Source organism: Gallus gallus, chromosome 20, assembly GCF_016699485.2.
Source record: "Gallus gallus isolate bGalGal1 chromosome 20, bGalGal1.mat.broiler.GRCg7b, whole genome shotgun sequence".
Classification (NCBI taxonomy): domain Eukaryota; kingdom Metazoa; phylum Chordata; class Aves; order Galliformes; family Phasianidae; genus Gallus; species Gallus gallus.
In genome coordinates this window covers 8873006-8885256 of record NC_052551.1, presented here as the reverse complement: position 1 = coordinate 8885256, position 12251 = coordinate 8873006, and the positions used below count along the sequence as shown (strand labels likewise).

At 47.9% G+C, this 12251-nt stretch overlaps 1 long non-coding RNA gene across 1 annotated transcript in view; it reads left to right on the top strand.

Annotated features, from left to right (window-relative positions):
* The window catches only part of LOC771200, a 131260-nt gene extending 124289 nt beyond the window's left edge, over positions 1-6971 (top strand). The window contains exon 4 of the long non-coding RNA XR_213475.5: positions 4767-6971. This is a non-coding gene — a long non-coding RNA (uncharacterized LOC771200). The remainder of the gene's footprint in view (positions 1-4766) is intronic.
* The last annotated feature ends 5280 nt before the right edge of the window (positions 6972-12251 follow it).

The window sequence follows — 12251 nt, the reverse complement described above, 5'->3', positions numbered from 1 at the left end:
ATATTTATCTGCTTCAGAGTATTTCATTTTGTAAAGGAAAGGGGGAAGGAGCTGGAGTGGGGAAAAGAAGACTGGTGTCATGCAGGGCCCTGCTCCTTTCATAGGAAAAAACACCAGTGTTTAATTTAAAAGGGCATAAATATAAGCCAAACGCCACTTTACTTTCATGTTAGTCACTGGCTATTAAATTACATCACAAGCACTACGTGTGGGACCAGGAGAGTGCACAGTTATTTCTGTCTTCTAAACCAGAGTGCAAGTCTCAAGGTAATTACTTTGGATCCAAGTGTAATTACCAGCTGATCTGCAGGAACAGACACAGTAGTCACATTCATTCACGGCAGCATTAGAGCCTGGTGATAACACAGCATCATTAACACAGCTTAGCGCTCCATCCGTGGCTGCAGGCCGTGGCTTTCCCTGGGAAGCATTCCGGTCCAACCCACGAGGAGTCACAGATGCTGCCCTGGGTCTGCACACGAGCAGGGCGGTGCAAGCTGTGTCAACAGCAAACATGAAATTAAGTCAGAGCAGAGATTTTCTGCACTGTATTTCTCCTTTTAGTGGTATTTCTGCAGTCTGTCCTTACTTTTTCCTTGGCAGAGCACTGCACACCCTGGGAAGGAGGTGCTGCTTCCCCCCAAGTCACTGCCTTTCTGTTTAGCTTTGCTCTGCTTTCCTCTGCTACACCGTGACAGCATCATGCAACGATTCAGGAATGTTTTCTCTTGAGCTCACCCCTCGTCCGTCCCTTTTGGATTCGCTTTTCTTTATTCCTTTATCTTTTTTTTTTTTCAAGGCTGCGAGCATCACAGTAAACAACCCTTTTATTCTGATGGTCTTGAAAGCTTTCTCTGCACCTCCAAGAAGGCCAGAAAAATTCTTCAGAAAGAGAAAAGGAGAAAAAAAAAATCCTCCTTTCTTTAGAAAATTCCTTGGTTTGTTACCGTGCTTTCCTAACATTGCATTGCTCCGCAGACAGCACCATTAACAGACTGAGCTTAGAAATTAAAACATATATCTTTAAAAAATACCTTTTTAATGTAGCATTTTCAAGTACCCTTATTTTTTTATCAGTTCTAGATCGTAAATGCGAGAAAATGAAAAGATGACAGAGCACAGCTTGACATAATTTCCTATAAGAAGTGTGGGACCTAAGATGACACAAATGAGCCAGGCGATCGCTCCCCGCTCCTGTAGGTAGCAATGCATTCGCACACCGCTCAGATTCAGCGATGTTAAAGTGAGATTGGCAGGGTAAGTAACCCCTGATGGAGGCTTTCCATTTCGGGCAGCCCTGCTAAGCCATGCCTGATGCTTCCAATGAGCTCCGTAGCACAGAGATGGCTTTTTCCCTGCTTTTGCTTCTATGCTGGTTTTATCAGAGCAGCTCCGCAGATGTCAGTGAGGCACATTTTGTTTTCAGTTACATCAGTGTAAATCACAGCTGATCTAGTGAACTCAGAGATACCCACTTTACAGCGATATCTTTGACATTAAGAGTTTGGTGCCATGGTATTATGACAGTTTAAAGCCCCTCCATGAAGAAACAAAGTCAAGATCAGCACTGTCCTGGAACACATTACAAAGCGTGTTTGTTATTGTAGAGAAGACAGCATTTGCCTTGGCTGTGAAAAAGAAAACCAGATCTCAGATCTATAACAGCGAAGATTTCATCTCCGCAATTTATCCAATGAGATTTCCACTCCTCTTGCACAGATACCCTGCTGCTAACATAGCAGTCAAGATCAGAGCACTTAATCAATCATTCACTGAGGACAAATATGCGTAATCTAAATTAGGCATATTTTATATGACAGCCGTGGAGATCTTTAAGAAAAAGCATTGGCAAGAAAACTGCATGAAAGCATTGTTTGTGTATCTGCTTAAAGTGGTAGAATTCCTACAGGTTTCCATGGAATTGGGTGGCCTTGGGTATACTGGGGCAAACTCTGCTCTCACCCATTTCCCTTCCACCTTCCCATTAAAAGCTGGGGCTGGGGCTGGCCCCTCTGAAGCAGAAAGTATGCTGCAGAGCTCTATGTGACGGAACCTACTGCTTAAAAACCTTTCATATTTTATGACGGCTGTTGACTCTCTTATGATCAGCATTGGCTCAAGCTCTCATGAATCAAAAATCGGTTCGTGGCATGCATCTTAGAGCAACCTATTTGTCTGCAGGTAGCAAAGGGAAATGGCACTTTGAAGGATAAAAGTCCTTTGCCTTTAGAAGGACGCATGGGCTGCAGGGAAGGCTGGGCACCGGGGGGAGCTTGGACCTCCCATTCAGGCTCAGCCCTGGGCATGCTGGGTGACCTTGTGTTCTTCCGCTTCCCTCTGGGTGAGACATTATGTATCCATGATAATAAAATGCAAGGTTCTTTCACTGCAGCTGGTGGTTTCATCCATTGTAGCAACTTGCAGAAGCTCCCTTTGAAAAAATAAATAAAATAAAAAATGAGAGGCATTAAAAGGAGCAAAGAGCTGAGCCTCTTTCAGCGAAACCACACAACTCTCCTCAGAGGTCGGGCCCTGGTTGCCCTGACTGTGCAGGGTGAGAGCTCTGTGGAGGAGCATCCTGGCAATGGCTGTGAGAGCAGGCAGAGAGCTGCTCCTCAGCCCATGGTGCACATCAGCTTCAGGTGCCCTTTGATGTGCAATGCACTCAGCACACAGCAGGGTGGGCAGGCAGCACCAACAGGGCAGCCAGCACTGCCTTCTGAGTGACTCCTAAAGTGACGACTTCTGCAAAAATGCTGGCAATGGCCGTGCAAGCATCCCTTCACCACTGCCTTCTGCAGTCCCTGTCCTACCCCTGCTTCTGCTTTCCAGGAGGAGCAAATGCTGCCACAACAATCCACACATCTCCCAAACCTCCCATAGGGAGCAAATCTCAGTTTATTGCCATGTTTCAATACTATTACATATGCAGTCCCTGGATGGGAATGGGTCTAATCTGGCATGCAGCAGGGTTTGTTTTCTCTCCACTGCCTCAAGTTTTTGGAAGAGCTGCTAAGGCTTTCCAGGGACAACCACGGAGATTATAGATTTTTCTACCAAGCAACTCTCTGAGGCAACACATTGCTGTCAGTACTGCTGATGTTGGCAGATTTGTTCCAATTGGTTCGGGAAATGCCGGTAGAATCAATGATCCAATATCACTAGAATTAAAGACAATGGTAAATAGCGCAGAAATGCCTGAAAAAAACAAAGTCGAGGCAATTCCAAGGGCTTTGGAAGTACCTACTGTGGGTATCTAAGCAGGAATTTATATGCCACCTGCTAATTTTTCCATCTGAGGATTTTCCTAAGTTCTCTAAGCATGAGAATTGAGTTTGAGCCTCAAAGATGAATTTTGATGATGTCAAAGGATGACACATGGCCTTCCTTTTGGTCAAAGATCATCATAGGCTTGAGGGAACTCTTGTTTCTCTGAAGTCTCTTGGACTTAAACCCAAAAGTGCAAATAACATCCTGTTGGCATGGAACCATCCTGTCTTCCTTTTCTCTCCACAAAAAAATGGAGAATTCCTGCTCCTTCCCACCCAACCTAGATATATTTTTGAAGTGACGAATTCCTCCTGGTTTGCATCAGCTGCAGCCCACCATCTCCTGACAGTTCAGGTATAGGTCTGCCTTTGTGCCCGCGGAGCACAGCTCAGAGCGATGGTATCGGGGTGACACCACAGATCCTCCCAGTTGATGGGGTACCACAGACAGCAGCGGGCCCTCACCTGTCCATCCTCCTCCTCCTCGTGTCCAGGATGGAGCCAAGCACCAGGAGCAGAGGACAACATCCCTGCAGAAATCCCTTTGAACCACCATTTAAACGTAGATGTTTGTTTTATTCCCCTGCAAATCTCTGCTAGAGTACCTCAAAGTGTGATTTATTTTTTAACTTTTCTTTGCATTTTACACTGAGTTTCAACTCGGCCCCTCAAATGGAGGCTGCTGCATTGGGAGGCACAGAAAAGGACAGGAGCATCCAAATGGAGACCCCCAGACTGGAGCATTATTCCCTCAACCTCCCCTCACTGTTAGGAATAATAATTCCTCACAGGGCTCTTGCACAGCTGGATTCATTAAGGCATATGAAGTGCTTTTAGCTCCTGCCCTGGAAGGCTCTGTGAGTGTTATTTTGGACTGCCCAGGTGTTGGGAGGAGAGGCGCCACAGAAGGAATACAAATAAATCAAGAAGAGGAACTGCCCCTTGCTGCATCCAGCCCCTGCCCCCCACTGCTCTCCATCACTGCCGGTGTCAAGCAGTTAATTTACAAGCCCAGCACTTTACAAAGCCCCTGGAGCACCAATTGTCCCTTTCTCATGCAACATCAGCTCCTCAAAAAAGCCAGCTGAGTCTCAGGGTCACCCTTCTCCTGCCCTTCCCAAGGCAACTTCAGGCCCTCTCCAAAACCACCCAAACATTTATTTGGGGGCAAGTCAGATCCCTTGCAGCACAATGCCAAAAGCTCTGAAATAACCCCAGGGTGCAGAGTGTCTCTGCTCTGTGCCCTGTGCCTGCTTGGGGATGCACCATTCAATAGGCAAAAATGATGAAAACCCCACAAGTGGCTGCAGCGAGGCCAGCGGCATCCAAAGTACCGTGCCAGAGCTGGGCAGGGGCAGGGCAGTGCTCTGACGGCAGGACAAACCAGAGAGCACTTGGGAAAGAAACCAGCTTGTGGATCAGAAAGCTAAAGGCGGTGTAACTCTCACATGGCTTTTTTTATTTCCTCCCTCCCACCACCTCCCTCCCCTCCTCCAGTCTGTTGCACCGGAGCTGTCGGCCATGCTGTTCCAGTTCAGGGGCTCCTGCAACAGAAAAGATCAGCTGTTGGAGAACCCATGGAAAGCCCTGGGGGAGAGCCATGGCCGCAAGGTAATCAGCAGGCAAAGTTATTACCATTATGCTGCTAATTAATTCCCAGCTCATTACGTTTCCTGTGGCTAATTTGTACTCGCCGCTGATTTGATTAAACTCATCTCTATGCTAATAAATGTGTTTTCCATTTGTTTTAGCGACTGTAGGAAGAGAGCCCGGTATTTACATATTTTGACGTTTATCAAATAAAACGCGGTGCCTGAATTAATTCTGCTCTGATTTATAAGTGGGGGGAAGGGGAGCGCCGGGGCGCTGGGGGTCAGCCACAAAGTGGGTGTGCATGGCGGGTTGTGGGGATGCCGGGGTGCAGAGATGCGTGGGGTGCTTCCCTACCAGTCCCATCCTGCCCAGGGATGGAGTCCCATGGGCTCATCCTGCACGAGCCTTGCTGTGGGGCAATGCCCATAGGAGTGGAAAATCCTTTGCTTTCCCCGAAGTGACCTCCCAGCACCTCCTGGCCACCTCCTCCAGGGTCTCACCCACCTCATCAGCTGTCCTGCTGCTATTGATTTCCCCTTCTAGCTATGTTTTTTTTTTTTTTTTTTGAGGGGGGGGAATGGACACATGGACACTCGTCGGGTGGATTTTTCTTTGTCTTCCAGAAACTGCTCTAAATGGAGAGGATATCATACTGCAGCACCTAATTACAAGCGGTGACTTTATTTCTGAGCTCCCTGTGGCAGGACTCACTGCAGTAACACCAGGCTCCCACCAGCTGGGACTCCTAATCAGGCACAAACGTACACCTTGTGATGCATACACAAATGTATACATCACAGGCACCTGCCTTCTCCTTTCTCCCCATGGCAAATAGCATGGCAGGAGGCTCTGCCTTGACCCCAGCAGTTACCTCTAAAACTCAAGATAAAGTCTTTGGAACAGATCTTCAGCAAGTGCAACTCCATTGGAAACAGCATCCTCTTCCTTATAATTAATTGATGTAACATCATCCTTCTCTTTATCTGGGGCAAATCCTAACAGGAAAATAATCTGAGAGTGTGAGTCAGTGGGATTTGTGCTTTTCAGTCACTCAAAGATTTGTGAAATCCCTCCTTTCCTTTTGCTAGGAAAACTAGCCATTATCACCAAGCAGATTCTCTGTGCCCACATGTGTGCATCACATTATGTTTGCGCACGCACATTTATCCCTCAGCTTCCCCCTGCACTCTCAGCAGAAGTTTCCTGGCAAAGCTGGCCCCAACACATTGCTTCCCACTCTGTGATCCCTTGCACTGCCACCGCTCACCCCAGGCAATCTGGGAACAGCTTGATAGCTTAAGTAACAATTAACCTCCTTGTCTTTTGGGAGCACTTCTGGTGCACTGTGCTCATCCCCAGCTCCAGAGCAGCGTTACCCAAACTGCTGCCTGGCTCCTACACATCCTTATGTGTGGAGGGCACCTCTGAGCCCACCCTGCAGCCTCCAGGAGGCTCCCTCTGCTCTCCTGTGAACATACCTGTTTGTGTCACTGCACAAGGTATATGGGACAAAGATGTCATTTCCTCAATGTCTTTTGGAGCCCATAGCAGCAAAACCTCTGTTGGTTGTTATGATATCAGCTCCTCTCCTTTGCTGCCAGTAGAAGTCAAAGGTGGCTTTCCTTGTACTGGTGTCCCTGCCCCCATCAGCCTGTCTCAATGTTCACCATCTTTCTCCAGTGTCCATCTCTTTGTCCCAGTGTCCATCTCCCTGTCCCAAAGTCCATCACTCTGTCCTCAGTCCATCTCTATGTCTCTGTGCCCATCACCTTGTCTCCAACTATCTCCCTGACCCCACATTCCTCACCCCTCTCCCCAAGCAGCCCATCACCCTGTCTCCATGCCCATCCCCATGTTCCCATGCCCATCACTCCATCCCCATGCCCATCCCCATGTCCCCATGGCCATCTCTCATGCCTCCTCCCTTGAGCTCATGCAGAAATGCGGGTGCAACTGAAAGTTCCCAGGCCCTACACAGCATTTTCCCCATTTCATTAGAATAACCTGCTAAGCCACGTGATGGTGCAATTGTGGGACTTTTCCTACAAAAGATTTTAAGCCTTTGCAAAAAGGGGAAGTATTACTGACAAAAAAAAAAAGCACCTTGTTTCACATTAACAGTCTTTGCTTTTCCTTGTAAAGGTGGGACAATAGCCACACGCTGCATGGTATCAGTGTCACAAAGAACAGACCCAAAAGGCTTCAGCTTAGGACAAATAAAAGTAACATTGATTCCTTTATATTTTTTTTCCAGCTGGTATCAATACATTAAACAGCTGTGCTGGAAAAGTGAAATTGATTCAAGGCCTTCAGTGCTCCCTGCCAAAAAAAGCCTCCTGAAAGGATCTATTCTGTATTGAATTACAGTCTGGAAAAGTTCAATAGGTTATTGTACAAACAGAGAGCAAAAGCTCGTCAACAATGGAGCAAGAGTGATTGTGAGGCTCCTTTGTGCTTGCCAGCCCCGAGCCCCTCGCAAACTCGGATGTTAAATCAGTTTAATTAAAATGGTGGGCTTCAAATGCGTTGGGTTTTTTAATGCATATCTCTATGTGAAGACACGTGGGCTGAGCGATGTTAACCTGCCTGCGCTCACAGCCCCTTGGACCTTTCCTCAGGACCTAAATCATGGATTCATACCACTGCTGGCCACTGTGGACAGGCGTTGGACTTGAAGGAGAGCCCCAGCCCTGCCCCAAGCATCCCCCATACTGAGAGCCGGGGCTGCACACTGGGTGGGCACACACAGTGCGTGGTCCCATGGTCGGCCCCTGCTGCCAGGCTCTGGGGCAGGATGACAGCAGTTCCCTGTGCTCTGAAAACCTCTTCTCTCTGCAGGGAGGAGGCACAGCCACAGCCCCCAGCCAACACTGAGCACTGCTCTGAGTGGAGCCGCTGCTCCGGGCAGGTGGGAGCAGCCCACAGTGCTGCGCTGCATCACAGCTTCCGGATCCCCCTCTCCATCTCTAATTAAGATTCAAATTGAGTATAGAAATTATGTGTAAGTAAGATGCTAATTATTAAAGTCATTGATCTCCCAGACAATAAAGCAGCCTCGCTTTCCTGCACTGCCTGTTTTGAGGTAGCTCTGAGCTCTCGCGATTGCGAATACCTGCAATATCTGCAATGCACGTTTAAGTGTGAAAATGACTGATTTTGTGGGGAGGAGAAGTCCTCACCCTACTGGGCATCCACAGCCCCAGACAACCCCAGCCACACATCTGGTTCTCTTAATAACTCAGGCACCAATAACAGCATGCACTAAACTTTCTTTCCCGGACTCACTGGACACCTGCCTGATGTCCTGGCTCGTGCTGCACCAAAAGAGATTCCCACCCTATTTATTTTCTTACCAAAATAAGCAGGATTTGATGGGCTGTGCACACAGAGGTCTCTCACGGGGGTTTTCTAAGCCCCACTTTGGGGCCTTCCAGAAGGGGAGCCCTGAGGTCTGCATCCAGCACTGCACACAACTGGGGTCTGCCCCCATAGAATCAAGGAATCATTAAGGTTGGAAACGACCACTAAGATCACCAAGTCCAACTGTCAACCCATCACCACCGTTCAAAGCATCATAGAAACTTTTAGGTTGGAGAAGACCTCTAGTTTCCCAGGAGCACCAGAACACAGTGGGCATCCTCCCAAGGATGCTATCCCTCCCATCTTCTCTGTTCCAAAACAGTCCCCACCATTGCAGCAAAGGGAAGCAGTGCAGCCTGGCTGGGCTGGGAGGCCAAGAAGGTTTGTTTGGGAGTCCTGAAGCAAGCAGTCGGGGCAGAATGAATTGAGATTTCATCCCCTATCCCCATGTCTTTGTGGCTGAGCATCCTACCCAAGAGACACAGGACTGGGGAAAATAGTGCGCATAGTTATAAGAGCTCTGTAAAAGAGTGGCTGAAAAATTACAGAGAGAGAAAATGATACGGAAAGCAGAGCACTGCCCACACAGTGCCAGGCTGCAGGCAAGAGAGCAAAGGCACCAGCTGGGGGTCAAGGTGGCCGGGGCTGGAGCTGCTGCAGCGGGGAAGAAAGGAAAGGCTCAGGCTGCAGAAGAGAGGGATGTCAGCCTGGAAACACATAGTGCAGTACCACACTGCACCAAAACGCTGGAATTAACATCAAAGCAATTCTGGAGCAAATGAGATTACAGTATGCATGTTAATGAGGCAGCGGCGCTAATCAGCAAGGATGCCTCGCTAGGAGGGCTGCACTGCCAGCTCCTGATTTGTATTGTCAGCCTGGACCGGGTTCCCATTTGGAGCGAAGATTTTGTTTGGTTTAAAAGCCATCAGTATTTTTGTGGGGTTTTTGGCAATCTCCGATTTGAATTGATTTCTTCAAGTAGATGTCTGGCCCTCCAGGGTACAGAGAAGAACTTGGAAATGGGATTGAAGTGGTCCCCAGAGCCAAGCTGAAAACCACTCCAAAGCCAAGGACCGGATAAAATTTGCCCAAAATATACTTTTCTCTATTTTTAAACGTCGTTATGTTTACACCAATCTCACCAGTTTGCAGAGCTGGATGCATGACTTTGCACACATCAGGCACAGCTCTGTGTGCGTGTTCAGCTGTCCTAAGGAGTACGAAACCCCTCTAGATCAAGGGGTCCAGCTCTGCTCGCACCCATCACAGGCTTTTTTCTGGTGTCATAGTGCTGATGTATGGGTTATCTTTCACCACCGGGCACCTTGCCCCTTTTAAGCAAAACTGTTCCAAAATTGGAGCTTTTTGAAGTCAAGAGCCCTAAAAAAAGCACTTGCTTGGGAGTCATGTGGCTGCAGGAGAAAAGCTGCAGGAGGGGCAGTCCCTCCCTGCAACACAGAACTGGGCTGGGGGGAAGGATGGGGGAGGATGGGGCACGAAGGGCATCGTGGAATGGAAGGGGATGAGATGAGCAAAGGCAGAAAATCTACTCACAGGAGCTCAAAGGGCAGGGGAAAGGCATCAGCTGTATATCTGCTACTGCAGAGCTGACTGAATCCTGGGATTCTCCTGGAGTCTGGGAGCAGATTCATTGCAGTCAGGGAAGCTTTGGAACAGGGTCAGGTATAGGGGAACCTTTCTACAGCCCCTCATCTGTCTCCATGGCAAATTAACCCCTGGGGATCAGAGCAAGTGGAGCACAGCCTCATGGGGGGCTGCTGGGCACACAGAGCAGTGCTGGGGAGCCCCCATGGCCCCTTACACTGCCCCTTCTGGGCCCTTTCTATGGAACATTGCCATTCTGATCAACACCCTTTACAAGGGAGCCAGGTTTGTTTCCATTTGTTGTTTTCTTTTTTCAAGCAGCCTTTCTTCTTGATTGGAGAAATTGGCTGAAATGGGTTCTCGCTCTCTTTTCTTAAGTATGGCTGCATTTCATTTCTGCTCCCTTCTCACTGATAATCTTATTTGCTGAAATTGTGAATAAACAAGATTTGGGATATGTGAGCGTTTATAAAGAGGAATTACACCCTTCATGCAGGAGTCTGCAATGCAGAAGTCCCTTCTGCAGGTGGCTCTGAGCGAGGCAGAGCACCAGGAGCTCCGCTGCTCAGCTCCAGCTCCTGTCCAGCTCTAAGAAAGCACCTCATTGCCTCTGGCTTCTGACAGGGTGATGGTGCTGCTTTAATATATACCATGTATATATTAAATATATGGTATATATATATGGTATATATGGTATATATATGGTATATATAAATATATACCATGTATCAATGTGGAGGCGATGCAGGAATGGGAGCACAGCTCTGTTTCTCACCCACTGCTCCCACCCAGTGAACAGACTTGGGCAGACCAACAGAGCAGCGGGAACCAAACAGAGCCCTGAGCTGCTACAGATGCACCTCCCTTCTGCTTCAGCCTGACATGGCTGGGAAAAGAAGCTGTTCGGCAGTGCTTTCCGTGCCAGGGAAATCATTAACAAATTAATCATTTACTAATTAAGCGGCATGATCCCCATGTAAAGGGAGTGTGATTATCCTCTTCTGGAAGTCAGGAAGCAAAATCATGTTTCTGATTTTAAACCAGATTTGCCCTTCTTGCAACCCTGCAACTGCTGTTGCTGCAGCCTTTGCTGCTCTGCACCATGGCAGACACATTGCTACTCCCAGGATCTTTTTAGAAAGGACCAGAGGTTCGGGTATTCTTTTTGCATGCTCAAATACCAGCCGAGGAGATGTGGCTGCATCACATCAGGCATCACAGCGGCTGCCCGGGTGCGTGCACACCCCTCCTCACACCTCCAGATGAACCACAGCCTGCCAAAATTATCCACGGAGTCAGAAGAAGTAAAAGATAGAGGCTGATCTGTTTGTTTGCACTCTTCCAATTTTATTTAGGTCACACATGTGAGATTAAGGCTGTGCTTCATCCCAGATGAGCAGCCTCTGGCAATAGGCAGGATAGGTAAAACTTCATCTGTGACATATGAGTATGAATTTATTTAAAAAGCAAGAAAGAAGGCAGAGTACAGTGGGAAGGGCACTGATCAGAGAAGACCATCGTGGTACCTTCCCCATCACACGCTTGAAGCAAGTCATTGGGGTGCACTGCAAGAAGCCCCATAGCCAAAGTGCCAAGTTACTGCATCACAGGAATGTTCATCCTCTCATAACCCCACAGCCACAACACATAGCAATGGAGTGCTCAGATAAAGCTGAAACTCTCCAAAACTGAAGCCAAAATGTTTTCCTTCCCTTTGCGATCCGAGCACTGCCGTCCATGGAGTTGTCGCAGGTATTTACTTTTGCTAAGTGCAGCTCATTATTATTGCCTCCTCCTGAGCTGCAGTGCAATGGAGATTAATTCCCCATAGCCTTGCCCAAGAACTTTCGGAACAATATATTTTCCAGTCTTCTTTGCTTTGTGTTATGGTTTCATACACTCAATCAATTGAGAATGTCAAGCGGTGCAGCGGGCCTGACTGCCACAGAGAGAACAGCGCACCGGACCTCACTGTGAGGGTGTTTGCTTTGTGTTGTATACACAGAAGTCAATTCAGGAGCAGCTAGAAAAAAACAAGGGGATTAGGAGTTCAGGGATGTAACAGTCTGAAAACCAAAGCTTTGCTGCCTCTAAGAAAGCAAGAGAGTTCTAAGACTGTTCCTTTCCCCCATCATAACTCGATACAAATAAATAGAAGAAAGTGGATGGAAATGGAGTAAATTATTTCACTGCCTATAGTGACAGATGAGCAAAACCAACTGGGCTGCTTTCTTTGGTCTTTCAGCACTTCTGTATGACTTAAAAATACCACAGTCATCCAGGAGCTCTTGCTCTGTATGGTGGCCATCTACCCAAGGGCTGGGATCCTCAGGAAGATGAGGAAGCTCAGGAGATGACCAAGATCATAGAATCATATTGAGTTGGAAGGGACCCTTAGAGGCCATCTGGTCCAACCCCCAT